Genomic DNA, 22,581 nt, shown 5'->3' with positions numbered 1-22,581 from the left:
CCATCTTATAGATCATATTTATCTCTTTCTTCCTACCTACTAGAACGTAAAATTTGAAGGCAGGGATTTTTCTTATATCCACAGTAACTAGAAGAGTGCTGAGTACATAATAGGCACTTATTAAATATTTGTTAAATGAATAAGTGACCGCATCAGAGCACTATCAGGAATTTGGAGGAAAGGCTGGAATCTACCTGTGGGAGGGATTCAGCAAGACCTTTACCCTTGGGAGGAAGCACGTGTGATGGCCCTGGATTTATAGAGTGAGTGCATCCATACTGAGCATCCCACTGTAAGAATTTCTGCATTGTAGTCTTTTACATTGATTGACCCACGCCTTATCTAGGGCCTTGCTGAACATTTTAACATGGTCTCAACTATTCAACTCCATTCATTTAATGGAGAATAATGAGATCATAATATAAGCTTCTATTATTCCATAGGAAATGGCTTTAGGCTGGAGCTGGGTCTATAGCCAATGGCTCCCTTAGAACTGTACCCATTTTTCTACAATCTCCCTGAATCCTACACATCCATCAAATTGCAGGTGAGTCACTGACTCAAGAAACATTCTTTGACCCCCAAACTAGGATAAATGCCAGGATTAGTGCCCTTCTGGTGCCTTGTAAAGTTTGCCCATTGCACGTTTCATATTCAGAGCTCCATAAGTCAGAAAGCAGTCTGTTTGGCCTCTTCTGTATATCCACTACCTCACACAGTGTTTAACATGTAGTGTGCTCTGTCCATATACATTAAATGGAAAATTAATGTGATCAATGAATGAAGTGGAACCATGATAACCTAAAAGAATATGTGTGCAAATCAGATATTGTCCACATACCTAAAAAATAGTTCCCTTACATATATGTGCTTATATTCAAATGTGTAAAGATGCTTTTGACACTCATGAAATACAAATTTATTTAAAAGGATTATTGAACCCCGAGAGGGGAAAAATACTTACTAAGAAGGGCTCCTGGTGGCTAACTGGGCTCAAATTTCTAAATCAGAGTCTAGCAGTCATTTCTATACAGGGAGAAGCATGCAAACTGCATTTCAGGGAGAATCCTGCACTGAACTACCTGCCTGCCCTGTGTTTCAGCATCTGAGTCAGCTCTTATAAAGGAGTTTCTGAAATCCTATTTCAGCCAATAGGCCTAAGACTTTCTCCATCCACTTGGAGCTGTGCAGCTATATTCTCCATCAGCATCTTCATCAACCAATCAGAAGAGCTCCATTCTGACCAACCTAGATAGTGCCTTTTAAACCAATCAAACTTTGAGGATTTGGAGTCCTCCTTTGCATGAGAATGAACCACTCAGGCCAACTCCCCTCTGGCACAAGGAGCGCACTTTCCATTTACACTGAAGAAGTGTTTCCTTAGCTGAAACACTGGAGATGTCTTACCAGAGCAGAGTGGACCAGATCTATGCAGGAGCAGAGCTAAGCTGACCCATACACGGCAGAGCAGAGCAGAGGGGACTGCACTGGAGCAGGTGGAGCAGGGCAGAGCTGTCTAGCTGGAGAAAGGCCTCGCTGCCTGGGCTACCTCACCCAGGGCCTCCTCACAGCCTTGCTGTTTCATAGCTGTGCTGCTTCATAATTGAGCTGTAACACTATTGAGCTGTTCCACAGGCTTGCTGTTCCCACAGCCTTACAGTATCATAATTGAGCTGTTTGCATTGGATAAAGTTTCCTTCTTCACCACACCCCAAATTGGGGATTCCTATTGGCACTGAATTGTCACCAACAACCATTGATTGACAAGAGAAATTGTGTATTTTCTCGATTAATAAATGCTAAAAAAACACTAATACTATCATATGGGGATTCCAGTAATGTTTTGATTTTTTAAAAATATATTTTATTGATTTTTTACAGAGAGGAAGGGAGAGGGATAGAGAGTTAGAAACATCGATGAGAGAGAAACATCGATCAGCTGCCTCCTGCACACCCCCTACTGGGGATCAAGCCCACAACCCAGGCATGTGCCCTTGATCGGAAATTGAACCCAGGACCCTTCAGTCCATAGGTTGATGCTCTATCCACTAAGCCAAAGCGACTAGGGCCAGGTATGATTTTTATTGACTCAATATAAATGGAGAAGCAGACTCACGTTAATTCCTCTCACAGATTGTAGATTTTCATTTACTTTTGATGAGAGTCTTTCACATGCAACACAATTATATATTTTCTACCATGAATGTAACAATCTCCCTCTCACCTCCATCATAGACATACAAACACACAGCAGCAGACCAATCACAAACTTCTAACTTTTACTCTACAAAATGAGAGGATCTAGCCAGATAATCTCTAAGCTCTTCTTTAGATTTAAACTTGATAGCTTCCTAAGAAAACTACTTGAGAGGTTAATTTTAGTGTTACTCAAGAAAGCATATGGATTAATTTTAATTGACTATCCTATGGTCAATCTAAAGTTATTATAAAGCCTCTAAAAATAACCACCTAGATTTTTTATGCCACTTATTCTTGCCTTCATAATAACAGAACCAAGTTATTTTTCCAGAGAGGTCTGGAGTCAGTTTCTCAGGCTGCTGGTAACTGCTCTCTCTTGTCACAATACCTACTTCACAAGATATAGCATAGTGCCTGGCACTTAGAAGAAAAAAAAAACTAAATAAATGGCACCTTCCTACATATCCACCAGTTATATTTTGACCTCATCTAGAGCAGGTACAATTGGAACATCTTACCTGGTCAATTCCTTCATTATTGAGCTATTAGAATATGTTGCCACGTTTGCACCTTTAAATGAGTAATAGTTATTTTTAAGTTCTTCACCAATTATAAATAAGTTAATTCCTCATCAAGTATAAATCTTGTTACAGGACTCTCCTCTGAATACTTTGTACTCTACATCATGATTCTCTGGATTATACGTCCAGAGAACTCTAAAAGGAAGAGATTCCTTCCCTGGTAGACTGATAATTTATAGTTAAGAAAGGGAGGAAAAGTACTTTGGAAGTTTTTACACAGAAACCTAATATTTTCACTCATGACCTAAGCGAACAGACAATCACTATGTTCATATTTTGCTAATTATAAGACATATTTGAAGTCGCCTACACAAAGATCTGATATAGGTTGTAAATGCTCTATTTTCATATCTTAACAAACTAGAGGATTATTTTCTCCTCTCTCTCTCTCTCTTTCTCTCTCTCTCTCTCTCTCTCTCTCTCTCTCACACACACACACACACACACACACATACACACACACACACACACTTTTCATTTCAAGAATTTTCCATAATAGCCCATAAATCTATATGTACAGGGAGGTTAAAAACTAAAATACTTTTAGAGACAATTATATATCCCAGGGATGTTTCTGAAATTGCTCTATTGAAGTCTTAAAATTGAAGCCACCACTGAGGCCCAAAGTTACATAAAAGAGTCAGGTAAGTTAAATCCCTTTTTACAGAAGGCTCTGGCCAGACTACACTCCTGGGAGAATCAATCTGAATCCTAAGGCTAGGAATGGAAAATAATAGAGCAATTTTTCCCTGGAGGAGAAAGTTTTTGATCCCAGCACCTATAAAAAGCTATCACCTCTGTTCTTTGCAGATTCCGATTTATCCAGGCTCTGAAAGGCCTGAATATAAAACATAGATGAGGTAGCCAGGCGTATCAAATACCTGATGCTCCTCTTTTCTGTGCTACCTGAGTCCAATGTCCAAGGGACTTACTTTAATGGGTGAAAGTATTTAGGTGAGTTAAGAATAAAGCACAAGTTTATTTCGCTCCTTCTAACACGGCATTCTGTTGCAGTTTCCTAACGTTTATATTCATTTAATCAATTACTAGTTATTCCACTGGGATCTTGAACAGGAAAATGTATGTGTGTGCCCATATGTGTACTGTGTCAGTTAAGTGTATTCTAAAAGAATATTCTAGGGTTTCAAGTGAAAATCTCTCATTATGAAATAATCCTCATCCTTGGAGAAATTCCATACAAAGAATAGATTGCTGAAGGGACTTGATAAATAGCAAAGAAGGTGAGGGAAATCAGAGAATTTAAAAATGAGGAAGCAAGCCTGATTTGTTGAATTTTGCCTTAAAGAGAAGCTAGTCATTCTACCAGATCAAGAATGTATCAATGTCAGCTGAGTAAAGAGAATTCATAATACAGCATGTTGAGAAGAAAGGGTAAGATTACTGGACAAAAGGAGTATTTCTGGAGGAAATGAAACATTTTGAAGCCACTTATCAGTTATGTGAGTTTATTTAATAGCTGTGTGATTGGTCATCAGATTAAGAAAACTTAAAATTTCAAATACAAAATATCCTTAAACATACTACCCAGATAAACAGTGTGTGTGTGTGTGTGTGTGTGTGTGTGTGTGTCGGGGTGGGGTGGGGGGGGGACCTTCCTTTTTAGTATTGATTTCAGTGAGTGGCAGCATAATAGAAAGGCTTTTTCATTTTAAACATTACTGAAAGCATGCCATGTTTTACAAGGCTCCTGCATCATTATTGTCTCTTCTAAATGCAGGATTTGTGTCCTGATATACTAGTTGGCTGTATTGTCAATTAATAGGTGCATAATGTACCATATAATTATGCATATGACATATCCAATTACAGTGAGTTATTTTTTATACACTGTCTGCAATTTGTGTCACCTAATTGTTGCTTTTTAAAACGTAGCTGTATACCCTAGCTGGTTTGGCTCAGTGGATAGAGCGTCGGCCTGCGGACTGAAGGGTCCCAAGTTCCATTCCAGTCAAGGGCACATGCCCAGGTTGTGGGCTCGATCCCCAGTAGGGGGCATGCAGGAGGAAAGCCCATCAATGATTCTCTCTCATCATTGATGTTTCTATCTCTCTCTCACTCTCCCTTCTTCTCTGAAATCAATAAAAATATATATTTAAAAATAATAAATAAAAATAAAATGTAGCTGTATTTCCATAAATGTGTGCCTCTCATCACAATTTTAAAATAAGGTACTGGTTACCAACTGGGCACAAACCTAATGGAAATATACCTAATGTCTATTTCTATATGAAAATAAACAATTTATGCATCAAGTCTATGGATCTGAGACTATATATAATGGCAGGTCAACTTACATTGAACAAGAAACCAATTAGGCATGAAGCAAATAGCCATATCGGCATACTCGGTATGTGGACATACCGAATCAGAGCTTTCCACCAAGGTCACTGACCAGACCTATTACATGGAAGCTCTATCAGAACAAAGATTCACAGAACAGACAGAATATAACTCACCAACTTTATACCCAATATTGTGTATTCAATAATTAGCTTGTTATCATATACGTGAATGCAGCTTAAGGTAATCCAAGGAACTATAGCTACGAATGCTTGCCTCACATTGCTTGTCAATATAACTAACATCATTTGTAGGCTGTACTTCCTGACAAATTTCAGTAAAATATGAGGTAAATATTCATATTTTACTGGCATATGCTTCATGGCAGTGGACATCAGAATACTCTGGTTGACCACTCTTTGTAACCTCCAATTTTTACCTGCCTTGAAAAAGAATAAATTTTTACCATTTATTCTCTCAGACAAGTAGTCTATTCAGAAAAGAAAAAACTTCTCATGGTAGCATACCTCTATGATATAGAAATTTAGGGAATCTAAAATGTAACTTATCATCTCGATTGCCTGCTTTCTACTCTTAGCTAGTCTGGTCTGATATCTGCTTTAGGCTCCCCCAACTTCTCCACATTGCCCTGACCTCCGCCTCTGCTCTCCCTCCTACACGTTCAGACTGTTTCCTATGATGTGAGCAACACTGGGGCCTTTAAGTTTCTTTTTTTCCTTATCCAGAAGCAGAAGCATTTGTTTGTAGTCCTTACCACTCACTGATTCAACATACATGTATTTCATGGCTGTTATGTGTCAGGTATTTTTCTCATCACTGAGGACACAAATGTAAACAGGAAACCCTGTCTCACTCTAATGGCACTTCCAAATGCCACCATTCTACAGATGTCATAGCAGTGGGTCTAGGGAAGGAAGGGGGAAAGACAGGACAAGTGATAAATGGAGACAGAGCCCCAGTGTCCAAGCTATGGTGCTGGAAGACATCAAGCAGTGCTCAGATGTGTGAAGCAGTCCTCACCACTGCTGGCTGCTTCTAGTCTCTCTATCCACTGAGTAGCTGAGCCAGATCTCTAGTGTCCACCAGAAATGCCATTTAGCAGTACCTTTACCCATATGCTGAGTTTCAAGCACCAGCCATAATGCTTAATATTAGATGTCAAGCACCATTTTTTAAAATTTATCTTTAAACCAAAGCCCAAGAAGGAAATGAGCCTTCGACTTCTTTTATAACTTTCAAAGCTACTCCATTCAGTTCCTCAGGCACAATGGGATATAATACATTTACCTAATTACATTTTTTATTGGGCTTAGTTATTGCAAGATCCTGGAGTTCTACATGAAATAAAAATGTCCACTGAGTGCCTGGATTTTGATAGTTTTTATGGTGGGTCACATTTTATACCTTACGGTCACTGGAATTGAGCTCACAGTTTTATACATAACAGGAGATACATCTGGTACCTAATTTGTGGACCTCCTTTTGTGGGAATGCTTTGTATTCATTTAACCTGCTATTAAGAACACAATAGTGCCCAGAGAGATGGCTAGCTTGAGAGCCACAATTTTCCCCCTAATTATAGCAAAAAACTATAGAACTTGAGACATATGAAAAAAACATTTGGGAATGTGTATATACCTATCTTTCCTATAGGCAAAATGACTAGGACTGCCTTAAAAATGTTATTAGTGGGCCACTGATTACAATTTCAAAATCATGAATGTTTTCAAGACTATGACAAATTTTATTTGGAGAGTAAAAAGAAAACCATTATATTCAAATTTATCAAGAAACAATCTAAACTTAAAATTTACATATACAAAGTTTTCTAATTTGGGAGCATTATTAAACCTACTGTTAATGTATTCTATCTAAGATTTAATGTTATTATACTAATAACTTAAAAGATATGAGGAAATTGTACTTCATAACATAAAATATCTGTGCTGCCATGGCTGGTTTGGCTCAGTGGATAGAGTGTCAGCCCGCGAACTGAAGGGTCCCAGGTTTGATTCCAGTCAAGGGCACATATCTCCATTGCAGACTCCATCCCTGGCCCTGGTCAGGCGCATGCAGGAGGCAACCAATCGATGTGTCTCTCTCACATTGATGTTTCTCTCTCTGTGTGTCTCTCCCCCTCCTTACCATTCTCGCTAAAACATCATCAGTGAAAAAATATTCTCCGGTGAGGATTAACAAAAAGATAAAAAATAAATAAATAAAATATTTGTGCTTTCACACAATATAGTTTAGACAGAACCTCCATGCCCAAAGTGGTCACAAATGATCTTTTTGTTTTTCTTTCTCAGATTAACTCTATTAATTTGTATAATTTATAAACTTTATTCATTTGTACAACTTTATGTTTCATTTTCATAACAATAAAGTTCAACTCTATTATGTATACAAGTTCTGTGAGTTTTAACAAATGTGACCAGATAATCAACATCACAACCCAGATACAGCCAGGTAAATGTGCTGTTGGGCAGTTGAGTACAATAGGAAAGGAAGAAAAGCCAATAAAATGGTGTATTATTTAAGTAGTTGCTAGAGCACCGGGGGCTCGATTCTGCAAGGACCCTTAGGAATGCTTCCCAGAACTATCTGCATGTATGCACAGGCTCCTATCCACCACTGGGCGAGCGTTTCCTCCAGGACAGTAACTCCCCTGTTCTCAGGGCTGCACTTGGCTATAGTCTGAGCAAGCTCCTGGCAGTCCAGGGACAGGATACACTGCACTCTTAGGGGTGATGTTGGTATGTGAGCGGAGTGCTATACCTACACAGAACTATTCGCCATGGCTGCAGCTGGAATCAAAAGTGGACCAAAGGGCAGGGCAGAGGCACCTGCTACACTCACCTTATGGTCTCTTACCACATTCCCTCTGCCTTGGCACTTACTGCACATAATGTGCTTAATAACACTAAAATACTCCAAACTAAGCACACGGGCTACATATGCCATTGACTAAGAGCACCTTACAGAGGCCCAGACTAGCAACAAAGACAGTGCGCAACTGCCATCGCCATCTGTTGGTGAAAAACAGAATTGCTACACTTTCGCTGCGGAGTAGTTCTGTTTAGGAAAAGTTTAGGATTTGAAAGTTTGTAAGCAGAGGAATTTCTGCAATTCTTATCTCACAGGATTTTAGTGGGGCACAACTAATATAATCAATGGGAAATCACTATGTCTATTATCAAACGTTATACAATTGTTTGTCTTTACAAATGTACGGGAGGGCTTGAAGCCTCATCTCTGCACCTAGCCCAGATTTAAAGGCCGATGGTAGCCAGACACCAAGCTGGAATCCTGTTTATAGAACACTGTCCTTAGTTTCTGCCTTCTGCCTGACACAATATTTCTGTGAGTCCCACCTGCTAAAAGTCAGTCCAGTGCAGATGTCACTCAAAAATACAGATCATTTCTTCTATGCATTCCCTTTGCCTCCTCACTAATAAAAGCCTTACATTAGGGTTCATTGTACACATTTCTCTGGCCTCACTCAATAGTGAACTGCTTCAAGATGAGCACTATACCTGATTCCCTTTGTATGCCTAGCACGTAGCATAATATTTAGTATATAATAGGCATTCGATAAACATTTGTTGAAATTGTTGAATTATTCTGCCATCAAATAACAACAGCCTCCTTCCTACTTAGCTGTGTCTCACAGCAAGAAGCCAGGCCCAGCAGGGTAGAAGAGATGAAGGGAATTCATCTGAAATCTATTTATTTGGGGAGAAAATATACTGTGTTCAGTGAAATGATTCAGTTTCATCTTTCCTGTACCTAGTTTCAGAGCTGTACATGATCATAACTTTATGTCAAATATCAAGTCCCTTAAGTCATGTAGAAATATATTACTTTTTTGTACATAGTATAACACAATAAAAACAATACTAACAATCCTACAGGAACTAAATCTTAGTCCTTGAAGGTGAAAATACTAACAGTTCACCTGGTAATGGCTGGGTCTTATACAGTTTAAAAAAAAAAGACTCCTACAAACGTATAGATACTTAGATAAGATTATCAATTTTAAGAAGAAAGAAACCTCTTCCAAAGGAAAGAAAAACATATGACTCGTTTTGAAATCGGCAGGGTCCATTCCAATGAAAAAGATTGCAGATGAGAAGCCCACTTGATTGTCGTGATGACTTTGTGACATCTTTCCCGATCTTTTCTGAACCTCATGGGAAAGGGTCAGGATGTGCCAAGCCATGGATCAGAAGAGCATGTAAACCTGCCTGTGTGATAACCCTCTGACCTGGAGCCTCCTCGTGGACGGGAATGGTGCCCAGTGTGGTCAATTTAATGTAGCTTTGCTAAGGATCATACATTCTCTTTTTAAAAACATATATTTCTTTATTGATTTCAGAGAGGAAGAGGGAGAGAGAGATAGAAAAACATCAGTGATGAGAGAGAATCATGGATCGGCTGCCTCCTGCACACCCCCTACTGGGGATCGAGCCCGCAACCCAGGTATGTGCCCTTGGCCGGAATTGAACCTGGGACCCTTCAGTTCACAGGCCGATGCTCTAGCCACTGAGCCAAACAGGCTAGGGCAAGGATCATACATTCTTACCAGGAGACAAAAACAACTGCCAAGTAAAATTCAAAAAACTTAAAAAAAACACGTCCCTCTAAAGTTCAGTGATGGTCTGCTCCACAGAACTACGCATGGTTTGGCTAGCTCCTTTACGGTATCTGTTAATATAGGCGAAATCAATGGCTGTACAGTAAAGACTGACCCCACCTGAGGCAAAGCTGTGATGCAGCTGTTCACCTGTCTCTCACTTCTAAGCCTTCCTCTACCAAGTGCTGGCCTGTTCACTCCAGTGCTTCCAAAGGACAGCTCCCTGCACTGGGCCTGCTGTTCTCAAGCTGGAGTTTGCGAAGGTACTACAGCCCAAAGGTAACATTTGTCTTTCATGGATGTTTTTCTGGAGACCATCAGGAGGTCATTCTAATGATGGAGACTGACAGCTCCTTGGCCAGTCGTGGGGAAGATATTTTTTGATGGTCCCTTTAGCACCTCCCACGTCACACCATAAACGATCTGTCACCCCCCCCCCCTCCCAGGGAAAGACTTTTTGGTCAGCCAACAGAGGGGTAGAGGACCTTGGGTCTGATGAATTTCTTGGGGAGCCCCAAGAACAATGATCCCCATCTCCTCACTCCAACAGTCTCTCCATCACTTTCCTCCCCTGGTCCTTGTAAACCATTCATTAGGAAACAGGGAAGCGGTTCCTGAAAACGTCTTAATAAGGTTGCTGCCAAGGGTTAGCCAGCAAACTTCACATGTAATAAATAGTGTGGTGTTTTCATAAAGTTGCAACAGGAATGATTTAGGGACAAGGGATACGTACTCCCTCATGTTCCCAGAAGAAGAAAAAAATGAAATATATTTCCTTGCAAATCCAACTATTTGAAAATATTATCCAATAACAAATTCAGGAGGAGGGTGCATACCTTTTTTTTTTCACCCTGAAATCCCTTCAAAAGTTGAAGCTCCCTCACAGCCCTGCTTCTGCTCTCTGGAGCCATCTGTTTATCATCTATTTGTTATTTCTCTGCAGTTGTCTGTTTTCTTCATGTCGTCTTTCAGAGCATCCAGAAAAGGCTGGATGGGAAACTGCTTTCCCACGGGATTACAAGGAGCAAGCATGCCCTTTGCAGAATGTTTGCTCGGGCCAAGGCCTCAACCCATGTGCCCCTGTCTCAGGACATGTTAGCCTTGCTTTGCCTCTGGTTAAAAGAATTCAAATAAGAATGTCCATAAATGTGCAATTTAAGAGACTAAAAACACATCGAACTCAAACATACACAAATAGTTATCCTTTCAGGGGAAAATACTCTGTTACTGTAGTTTACTAAGCAGAAATTAGCCAATGGCATTCTAACCTTTCAGGAAAAACACTGGATGATTATCAACGTAAACATGGAAGGAAAACGAAACCTGAAGAAACTAACACCTTGAAGTGACACTGTTTCCCAGCATTTTCTAAGTAAGGGATACTCTGAATGAGACCAAGTGAACACATACAGTTATCTGGGTGGTGGAAATTGACTCATCAAGTCACACAGTGGCCTGGAATAAATGCTTCATGTTTCTCTGAATCCATGACCCAGGTATTCTTTTGATAATAAAATTGGATTTTTTAGGTCCCTCAATACCAGGAAAATAGATAATCTAGATAAGAGACATAAACATTCTATCACTGGAAAAAGTTACCACACCTTGGGTAGTAATGAGTTAGCCATAGAATTATGCACAAATTTGGTTAATTTGTGTTTATTATTATGATACTCAAATTGTGTTCACCAAATTCAAAACTGAGGACCATACCTTTATAAGTTCCCCAACAAATAACAATAGCTAACATTTAACTCATCCGAGGCATTTTCTAAGAAATTTATATACATTAATTTATTGTACCTTCTCAGCAATCCTATACAGTAGGAACTATAATAATAATATCTAATAATAATTTATAGAGGAGGACAATGAAGAACTTGCTTACAATTACACAGCTGGTAAGTGGCAGAATCTGGCCCCAAATCCTGTCTCCCTAAGCTATACGATGCTGCCTTTTAGAGTGGCATGTGCCCTGGTAGCCCTTGCCTGAGCCTATAGCCAGGCTATCCAAATGCTGCCTCTTTATGTTATACAGGAGAATTGTTAGATAAAATGCAATTTATTATTGGATTAATATTGTAAATGATATACAGCAAATAAAATGTTTTAACATATTTCACTTGGTAATATTTGATACTTACAAGAGAATATATGTAACATTGTAAGTTATAAGCATAATCATAAAATAAATATCTTTGAATTCCCACCCCTACATAACATAAACCTCACCACTGTATCAAGCTATGTTCCACATAGATCCTGTCCCTACTTACACCCTAAAGAAGAAATCACTGTTAAATTTTGCACTTATAATTGTCCTCTTTCTTATTATAGTTTTATCATATATATGTATACATATTCATCATATATATGTTAAACATATGTACATATACATGCTTCTGAGCTTTATGAAAATAGTATCATGTTGCATGCACTTCTTTTATTTCCATTCAAACTTATTTCTAAGTTTCATCCATATTGTTGCATGTACTTATTATATATTCAGTTTGTTGATTTCCTTTTACTATTTGCAAATCTGAAAAGTTAAATATAGGAGACTTAAATAAAAGTTAATTCCTTTATAGACATTCCATAATGGAGAGATAACTTGAGCTGGTTCCTAAGGTAGTTGGTTTGCTTGAAAGGAAAGGAGGAATGTGAACATTTGAGGAAAGGGAGAGAAGCATGAAAAAATACAATGGCAGGAAAATTCAAGACATGCTCAGGTGAAAACACATGTTTTGCCTAGAGAAATATGTTGAGGACAGTGGAAGATAGCTCTGCACAGAGACAGAGCAAGAACAGTCAGAGAGGTAGGAGAAAAACAGAAGTGTGGTGTTTTAGGGGCAAAGAGAGGTGTGGTTCAAGAAATGATGGAGATGATCAACTGAGTTGAAAACTACTGTTTAGGGAAAAGTACCCCTTGGATTTTCAACACCACGATCAAGCCATCTACTTAACATTCAACTCATCTAATGCCTTTTGTTCTAATTCCATGGTTGCCCAATCGCTTTCTGATTAAGAACTGATTTTCCATGTAATTCTGCTTGTAGAGGGAGAATTCATCAAAACAAGACTTCAAACATTTCTAGGTCCTCTGCTAAGATATTTAATGAACAAAATTAATAACTCAGTTTCTAAATATGAGTTTGCTTCCCATACATGACTACAGGAGTATACTCATCTGCTTGGGTTGCTATAACAAAATATCATAGACTACATAGCTTAAACAGCAGACATTTATTGCTCACAGTAATCTGGTAAATCCAAGAGCAAGGTGTCCACCAATTCAGTTCCTGATGAAAGCTCTCTTCCTGCTTGTAAATCACTATGGGGTGCAATAGCTTGCTACTTCCTCCGGTTTCAGCCACAGCACAGATTTGACCTGCCCATTTTTCATAGCTTCCATTCTGAAGCAACTGCTTTTCTCTGTGTCTTCACATGGTGGAGAGAAAGCTATCCCTCTCTCTTCCTCTTCTCACAAAACCATTAATCCCATTATGAGGGCCCCATCCTCCTGACCTCATCCAACCAGAATTACCTCCCCAAAGCTCCATCTCCAAATACCATCACATTGGGGATTAAGACATCCATATGAAGTTTAGAGGAATACAATCCAACCCACAGCAGGGAGAAATGTGGGTGTCCCCAGGTGACTCTAATAGTCCTCAGCAAAGACTATTTCCCAGGGGTCTGAGTTCTAATCAGCATTGAGCACCTAATTCGAGTCCATCTCAAGGCTTGATGATTCTTGTCCTACAAAAAGCATGTCTCTGGCTTCACAATGTTGGCCAAATCCTGGAATTGGGCACCCAAACAAACTTAGTACCAAGTGAGAGTCGACCTGTTTCTCAACAACTTCCTACAGATAACAATCACAGCTTCCAGAAATGAAACCCATCAATTAACTCTGGAGAGACCTTCAACCTCTTTGTATGAAAATATTAAACACATTTCCTTATATATAAATGCAAATAGGGCATATAAAGTTCTGAGAGCAATTTCTAACTTCTGTTTATTGAGGAATTGATGCAATCCCCTGAGTCACACTTATCAGAGAATACTGTATTCTCTGTTGGGTCTATAGCCCTCTTCTTTCAAGTCTGATAATATTTTTTTCCGTAAGCAAAACCAATTCTAAGTTTCCAAGCAAATTGCACAAAATGTTTCATTGTCACTCATACACTGTTTACAGTAAAACCATGAAACATAAGGCATTATCGATCGATTTAGACTTTGCTTTTCTCCAATATGTTCTGCAAAACACTGGCTTTCTCCTCTACTTGCTAGAAGGAAAGACTGAATGGATCAGTGAGTTTCTTTTCTCCAACTAACCTCAGTATGTTGGGTCTTTGTTCTCTTTGCTATGACCAGCACTAGTATTCTTCATATCTTGACAGTGCCAAAGTTGCTTTATCCTTTTTACAGAAAATGTTACTTTCTGTGTGATGTCAAAACTAGAAAAGCCTTCTTCCCCATGATGTAGTCCCTAAGTTTTTGCAAGTGACACAATTAACCAACTCTCTGCACACAACACTCACTCCCATCCCACACCTGCCAACAGGAGCCATGTGGCTTAATAAGTTTCATGAACATATATGTGTTCATATAATATATTTTCTTTATCTCAAATCAAAGAACTTGTTAAAAACTGATGTAACGACTTCATTCCTAGAATCTTGAAGGCTACTTCTATGTCTTCTCACATGTTTTTGTACTTAAACAACTTGTTGTTTTTTATACATTTTACGAGCCTATTTTTTAATTTTTCTAGACAGAGATTTTCATTTCTACGTTTCACTTTTTGGTGGCTAGCTTGCCTCAGTTTCTTGCCACTTTGGGGTGCAATAGCTTGCTACTTCCTCAGGTTTCAGCCACAGCACAGATTTGACCTGCCCAGTTTTCATAGCTTCCATTCTGAAGCAACTGCTGTTTCTTAAACTCATCAACTGCGTCAATATTCTGTTTCCTCAAATATTTATCTGCAATATAGCTATATGTCAAGTCTATTTTGTCACTGCCAAGATTTGTTCATTGTGCAACTGGTTTAGATCTAAATGGTGTCATTCATTTTGCAGAAGTATTGGTCTATGACAGTTTCCTGTAACAAAAACAGCACTGCTTATTGACAAGAAAACATCGACTACAAAATTGCAGTTTCCTTTTCTTGACTCAAGTGACACTTTTATTAAACCTAAAATCAACCATAAGATCTAACTATTTATTTTATTAATTAAATGTATTCTTCTTGGTTTCAGTCATTGGTGAGCAAACTTTACTCCAAAATACACAGTCAAGTTGTCAGACTATCTGCTCCCATAATCACACATCACCATGCTCATGCTAATACTTGACTTTGTTAAGAGGACACATATCACGCACATCATAGTTTTCAAAACCTTTTCCCACTAATGGAACCAGGAATCCTTGGAGAAATTGATGAATCTCAAGGCTGGAATCCAAAATGTATATGGAATAAAATGTATATGGAATATCTTCTAGTGCCAGAAATAAAAGGAAATACCCCAAAAAATCAGGAGGGAATAACCAGTAGATACAGCAGCCAACTTGATGGGACTCTCAGTCAAATCTAGTAAAATCTAATCATCAAAATAAGTAAAATAAAAACCAACCCACCCATGTTTATAGAAGCTTTACTCATAATTGCCAAAACTTGGAAACAACCAAGATGTCCTTCAGTCGGTGAGTGGATAAATAAACTGCAGGACATCCAGACAATGAAATATCATTCAGTGCTAAAAAAGAAATGAGCACATTTTTTAAAACGTTCATACTACCCAAAAGCAATCTACAGATTCAATGCAATCTCTATCAAAATTCCAATGGCATTTTCTACAGGAATAAAACAAACAATCCTAAAATTTGTATGGAATTACATTAAGAAGAAAAAGAAACACCCAAATAGTCAAAGCAGTCTTGAGAAAGAACAAGCTAGAGCAGCCGTGGGCAAACTACGGCCCGCGGGCCGGATCCGGCCCGTTTGAAATTAATAAAACTAAAAAAAACAGACCATACCCTTTTATGTAATGATGTTTACTTTGAATTTATATTAGTTCACACAAACACTCCATCCATGCTTTTGTTCCAGCCCTCCGGTCCAGTTTAAGAACCCATTGTGGCCCTCGAGTCAAAAAGTTTGCCCACCCCTGAGCTAGAGGCATCACATTCTGTGATTTCAAACTATATTACAAAGCTACAGTCAACAAAACAGCATGGTATTAGCATAAAAACAGATACAGAGACAAACAAAAGAGAATAGGGAGCCCAGAAATAAACCTATGCATATATGGTCAATTAATTTATGACAGAGGAGCCAAGAATATACAATGCGGAAAAGACAGTCTTTTCAATAAATGGTGTTGGGAAAACTGGACAGCCACATACAAAAGAATGAAATGGGACCACTATTTTATAACACACACAAAAATCAACTCTGAATGGATTAAAGACTTGAATGTAAGACCTTAAACCATATAACTCCTAGAAGAAAGCTCCTTGACATTAGTCTTGATGATGAATTTTTGGATTTGATAACAAAACAAAAAAAGGCAAAAATAAACAAGTGGTATTACATCAAATAAAAAAGTTCTTTTTTTCAAAAGTGACATACAGATGGTCAACAGGCATATGAAAAAGTGTTCAACATTAACCATCATGGAAATGCAAATCAAAACCACCTCACTCCTATTGGAATAGCTATTATCAAAAAGACAAGAGCCTGGCCTACATGGCTCAGTAGTTGAGCATCGACCTATGAACCAGGAGGTCATGGTTCAATTTCTGGTCAGGGCTTATTCCTGGTTTGTGGGCTCAATCCCCAGTAGGGAGGCAATCAATCATTCTCTCTCATCATTAATGTTTCTATCTTTCCCTCTTCCTTCATCTCTGAAATCAATAAAAATATTTTTTTAAAAAAAGACAAGAAATAACAAGTGTCAAGGAGGACATGAAAAAAAAGAATCCTTGTATACTGTTGCTGGGAATGTCAATTGGTATAGCCACTATAGAGAACTATATTGAAGAACCCCAAAAAATTAAAAATAGAACCACCATATGATTCAGAAATTTCAATTTTTGGTATATATCTGAAAAAAATAAAATCAATATCTTGAATAGATATCTGCACCTCCATGTTCATTGCAGCATTACCCACAATAGCCAAGATATGGATGCAACCTAAGTGCCCATCTATAGATGAATAGACTAGATGCATATCCATATATACATACAATGGGATATCATTCAGCCATTAAAAAAGAAAGAAATACTTCCTTTCTTTTAACAACATGGGTGGACCTTGAGGGCATTTTGCTAAATGAAACAAGTCAAAGAAAGACAAATGCTATATGTCTTTACTTATATGTGGAATCTAAAAGAGTTGAACTCATAGAAATGGAGATTAGTATAGTGGTTACCAGAGGCTAGGTGGAGGGTAAAAGAGGAGATGTTGGTCAAAGGGTATACACTTCCAACTATAAAATTTATAACGTCTAAGGATCTAATGTACAACACGGTGACTATCATTAATAATATTGTATTACATACTTGAAAGATAAGATTAAATCTCAAATATGGTCCACATCAAAAAAATTAGGTAATGAAGTGAGGGGATAGAGATGTTTATAAATCTTAACGTGGTAATAATTTCACAATAGTGTACACATATATCATATCATCAGGTTGTATACCTTAAACTTACATATGTTTTATGTCAGTAATATGTCAGTTAAGCTGGGAAAAATCTGACATTTTTTAAAAGTAAAAAATAAAAATTGTTGTTAAAAACAAAAATAACCCATACTTTCAAATAGTTCAGAAAAATATTAAGATATATAGAGGAAATTATAAAGCAAATGTATCAAAATGTTAAAAATTGTTAAAATTGATTTCTTGCAACTTTTCTGTAGTATTTAAATTATTTTCAAACAGAAAATGAGAGAGAAAGAACCCAGTCCCAGACCTATAGAATTAGTAACTCTCAAAGTTCTTATTTATTTGGGGGGAGACCTGGATTAAGGATTTTTTAATACTCTTCCAGTGAGTCAGAAGTACAGTCAGACTTGTAAAATGGTCCCAGAACATGGTACACTAAGTTTAAGCCCTAAATCTTCTCCTACTCTCCTCCCCCAGTTTTTCCCAATAATTATAGTTAATAATTGACATTTTATACTAATAAGGCAAATACGAGAAAAGGGGTTCACTTTGTATATGAAATCCAGGGAAGATGCCAACCTGGCATCTGTGAGTCTTTCTCTCACACCACCTAAGGGGTCATCACCTACAAGCCAAGCACCAAAGCCAAGTGCTCTCTGTAGACTGAATTTTATTACCAGGGGAAGAAAATTACCCTTGCTTGAGGCTGTGTGAGTGACAAGAGCTCTTCTTCCTAAGCATGACATTTAATCCTGAAGCAACCAGCTGCACACAACCTAATGAGTAATGAACTTGAGATCAGTAGAGGACCACATGATTTACACTCATTAAAATTAATTACAACCACAGGCAGAAACTAAAAGCTAGTGACTTTTATAATCAACAATTATTGGACTACACCACAAACTACTTCTAACAAATCTTTTAAAAACTTTCCTCTCTAAACAGTTAACTCTCTTTATCCCATAGCCTAGACCAGAGCTTAGTGTTGGATTCAGCATTCTGCCAGGGAAGTTATTTTATTATCCCAGAATAGAGACTCTGAGGATCATGACATTATCTCTGGTATAACGTGTATACAGTCAAAGCTCATGACTTTGTCTGACCCCATGGAGATGTAGTGTCCTCATATATCCCTTCATTCTTTCCACAAACATTTGTTGGACACTTTACTCTCTGAAAAGTACAGTCTAGGTATATTTATGATCTGAGAGCCACAGTATTTGGAAAGTACACAGATGAAAAGTGTGACCTCCATGCTGAAGCCAACTGCAAGGACAGTTAGATCCACTTTTCAGTCAATGCTTCAAAGTAATGCTCTGATCTATTCTCTAATTCAACCTTATAATCAATCCTCAAGTGAAGTTCTTTAACTAGATAATAAAGAGCACTGCCAACTCACTTTAATGAATGCCATAACATTTATAAACTCAAAGGGTGCATTCCAATAAAGAAATTGGGAACATGATGAGTCAACTTTTAATTCAGCATTCAGTGATTGTAATTCTGTATCTCTTAAATATAGGGAGTGATGTAAGTGTAACACTGCAGAAATCATAAGAAATAAGGTATAAAGAGCAGTGAAAGATGACCAAGCCCTTGGTGTTTGTCAAAAGTGGTGAACAAGTTTACTACTCACAGATTTCTATGTCGGCAGGAGATAAATAGTCCTTCCGTAATTAATAACTATTAAAGCTGTTTGACCATAAAAAAAAGTGGTGAACAAGCTATTTATAATTTACCACACACTGGACCACACACTGTTTCCTAATTGCAGTATAAATGGTCAGACCTCTGTCCTTGACACATCCTATTCTTCAACTGGGAATCCCCTTTCTCTTCTCTTCCTAGAAAAATCTAAAGTGAAGCTTCCTGATTTAAGGCATACAGTAATAACTCATATTATACTTAGTATTTTGGGGTTTTGATTTTTATTTGCCTATTTTTAGGAATCTTTGTTTAACCCTCTATGATTATTTGTAAACTCTCACAGTTTAATAGAAAATCACTTTCTTTTTTTTAAGGACCAATCTTAAAACTCCAAGGAAGGTATTGTGTTCACTAAAGAAACCAAAGCCCACTTTCTACAGTTTTACCTAGTTATAATATCATGAAAATAATGCATACTTTCTAAATATATTATTAACTCCTATAGTACTAAACTAAGCCATATTAATTTTATAACCCCAGGTGCCTAGCACAGTGCTTGGCACAGTGTAGGACCCCAATAAATACTTGCCAAATTCGAACCAAACTGAAAGGAATACTATCATTCTGAAGTACTATGACAAAGATTTTTCAGATCATGAGCAGATGCTGTTAGAGAAGAAAGACACCTTTAAAAATTTATCTGCCCCCAGCTTTTGACAAAAAGAAAAAAGATGTGGTAGCAAATATTGCTACTGTTCAATCCAATTAGCAAGACATATAGTCTATGCACAACCCGCTGCTTTTAGAGACTCCTCAAGGAATTACACAACTTCTTTCCCCAGTGAGATGTAGCATACAGTTAGTTTTAAATGACAGTCACATTGCGGTCTGAGGCAAGACATCGTATTTAACAACACTACTGAAGCAGGCTGCATCTCTCCAGTTTAAGGCTGAGGATTCAAATAAAGAAAATCCGTTCCATGTTCCCTCTGGTAATTTAAACCAAGTCAACATTATTAATAACCCTTTGGTCCTGGAATGTTTACCAATGTGCCACTTCCCTTTGGTCAACAATGAGTATTTAGCTAGTCCCCTAAAGCTGACAATCAGAGAGTCAATCATAGTTATGTCAATGATCAGACTGGTCAAACATAAAGCCATTCTTTGCTTCTTTGGCTTTTTGTTTAACCCTCTATGATCTGGTTTTTATACTCTATGAATGAAATCATTGTATCTTTAGCCCAAACTAAAGGTTCTAGGTCAAACCCACTTCCATGAACCTTCTTTAACACTTCCAAAAAAGATTATATCCAAGCACTCATCTTTACCCTGTTCTATTTTAAGGCCATCTCCACGGCCAATTCAATGACCTGCATTATTTGGAAACTCTCACAGTTCAACAGAAAATCACTTTCTTTTTTTTAAAGGACCAATCTTTAAACTCCAAGGAAGGTATTGTGTTCACTAAAGAAACCAAAGCCCACTTTCTACAGTTTTACCTAGTTAGAATATCATGAAAATAATGCATACTTTCTAAGATATAGTAACATCCAATAATATTAAGCAGATACCCATAAATTTATTTAGTGTCATTATAATTTGTTATAAAACACTGGCTTATTTTGCAATTAATTTTTTTAACCTGAAGGGCATGAGTATATGGTCAATAAATGGCTTAAATGCCAATGTTTCAGATCATATAAAACATTATAAACGGAAAGCCCTATTCTTTATCAATTTCATGCTAAACAATGTATGTCACAAATGAGAATTCATTGCTGCATTGCAACTAGAGCAAACATTGAATTTCTTTTTTCTGCTCAATTATTTTAATTACTTAAATTAATTGTCATTATTTTCCTTTCTATTCCACTTCTGCAAATAAATTTCAGATCATGGTAAAAAAAAAAGTCTGAGTGAAAGATTGAAATTTATATTTCTCAAATGTATTTTTGTGCTCTTCCAGTTACTCTAACATCAACTATAAATTCAGAACATACAAAAAAATCAGTAATGAGAAAATTATATTTTATCCATATAATTTCTATACGTATTTTAACTTCAAATGTGATACTGGAAAATGACCATTGTAGGATTAATTTCAGCTAGAAATTGGTTGAAGAGAGAAGAGAGAAAACACTTAACTAGAAATGTATGGGATTCTAAAGATCACTGTCAATCAGAAGTTAAATTTTAGAAGAAAATGTTCCAGTCCCAGAGAACCTCTCTTAGCTCAAAATTTATTTTAATTGTTTGACCATGTAGTATTTCATTCAGCATGATGATAGTTATAACTGACCAATCTGAATGCCTCACAACAACCAACTAATGTAGGTACTATCCTGCTTTACACATAAGGAAACTGAAGTTCAGAGAGGTAACATGGGGGAGCTGGGATTAAAGGCCAGGGCCACCACTCTTTACACTCTTCTCAATCACTTCCAGACACATCATGCTCTCCAGTGCAGCCCCCATTTCAGTACCTAGTTCCCAGGAAGCAGGGAAGTGGGTATTTGGAAGAGTGCTCTCAGTAGGAAAATAGAAGAAAGTCATTTTCTTGGGCTTTGACAATTCTAGCCATAGAATATGTGAATCAGGAATAATTAATTCACTTAATTTTTTTCTACTCAACTGTAATACTTGGTATCTCTAAGTCTTTCTGAAACCCAGTATTTTATGTAATTATATGATTTGTGAAAAGGAAGTCCCTTTATAAGAAATATTTTATTCTAAAAATTGTCAATTTATTGACCTAAATCTACATGTGAGCAGCTCAACAAGAACTCTCTATTCACGGAATTGCTGCCAACTAGAAGAGTTTTTGTGGGGGGAGGGGTTAAGTGATAAAGAAGAATAATAGAAGGATTTCAAGAGTTTTTAGGGCAGGGATGAGGAACAAGAAACAGATTTATTCTGAGCAAGGTTACAGATGAAGAAACCAGAAAGGCAGTGTTGGAATCTAGAGGTGCTTTCGTTGTTATACTGCTGTAATAATGGTATGAGACATGCGAAAAAGTTCAGTAGAGCAAAGGAAATAAATAGACCTGATGCTCATAAAGCTGTGTCAAGCCTTGAATTCGATCCACCAATGAAATTGACTAGATCTCTTCAAACAGACAAAAGGGTAGAATAGATGGTATTTTTAAAACAGGAAAGAGAAAAATCGTCAGATCCTGACTCCAGTACTGTTGGTTATTGCTAAATTAACAGAACATTTTGTACATGAGCAAATTATCAAATCTTTAAATACAATATGGTACATTTTAAAATATCAGTTCTAATTATATTTTCTTTTGACAAAGTAATTATACTCCAAGAAACTGTGATCAGAATAATTTTTCACTGCCAAATCGGAGAACAGAAGGTGGAAAAGGTACATTTAGATTATCTTACAAAAAGCTGGCTAACCTTTGTATAACCTTCTTTCTTAGCCTTATAAAAGAAAGGCTTAAAAATAGACTAACAAACAAATTTTAATCTTCTTTCAAGTCACTCATTGATTTGTAATTTAATGTT

Source organism: Myotis lucifugus, unplaced genomic scaffold (assembly GCF_000147115.1).
Source record: "Myotis lucifugus unplaced genomic scaffold, Myoluc2.0 scaffold_257, whole genome shotgun sequence".
Lineage (NCBI taxonomy): Eukaryota > Metazoa > Chordata > Mammalia > Chiroptera > Vespertilionidae > Myotis > Myotis lucifugus.
The sequence above is the reverse complement of the archived record's forward strand: the minus strand, read 5'-3'. Positions refer to the sequence as shown.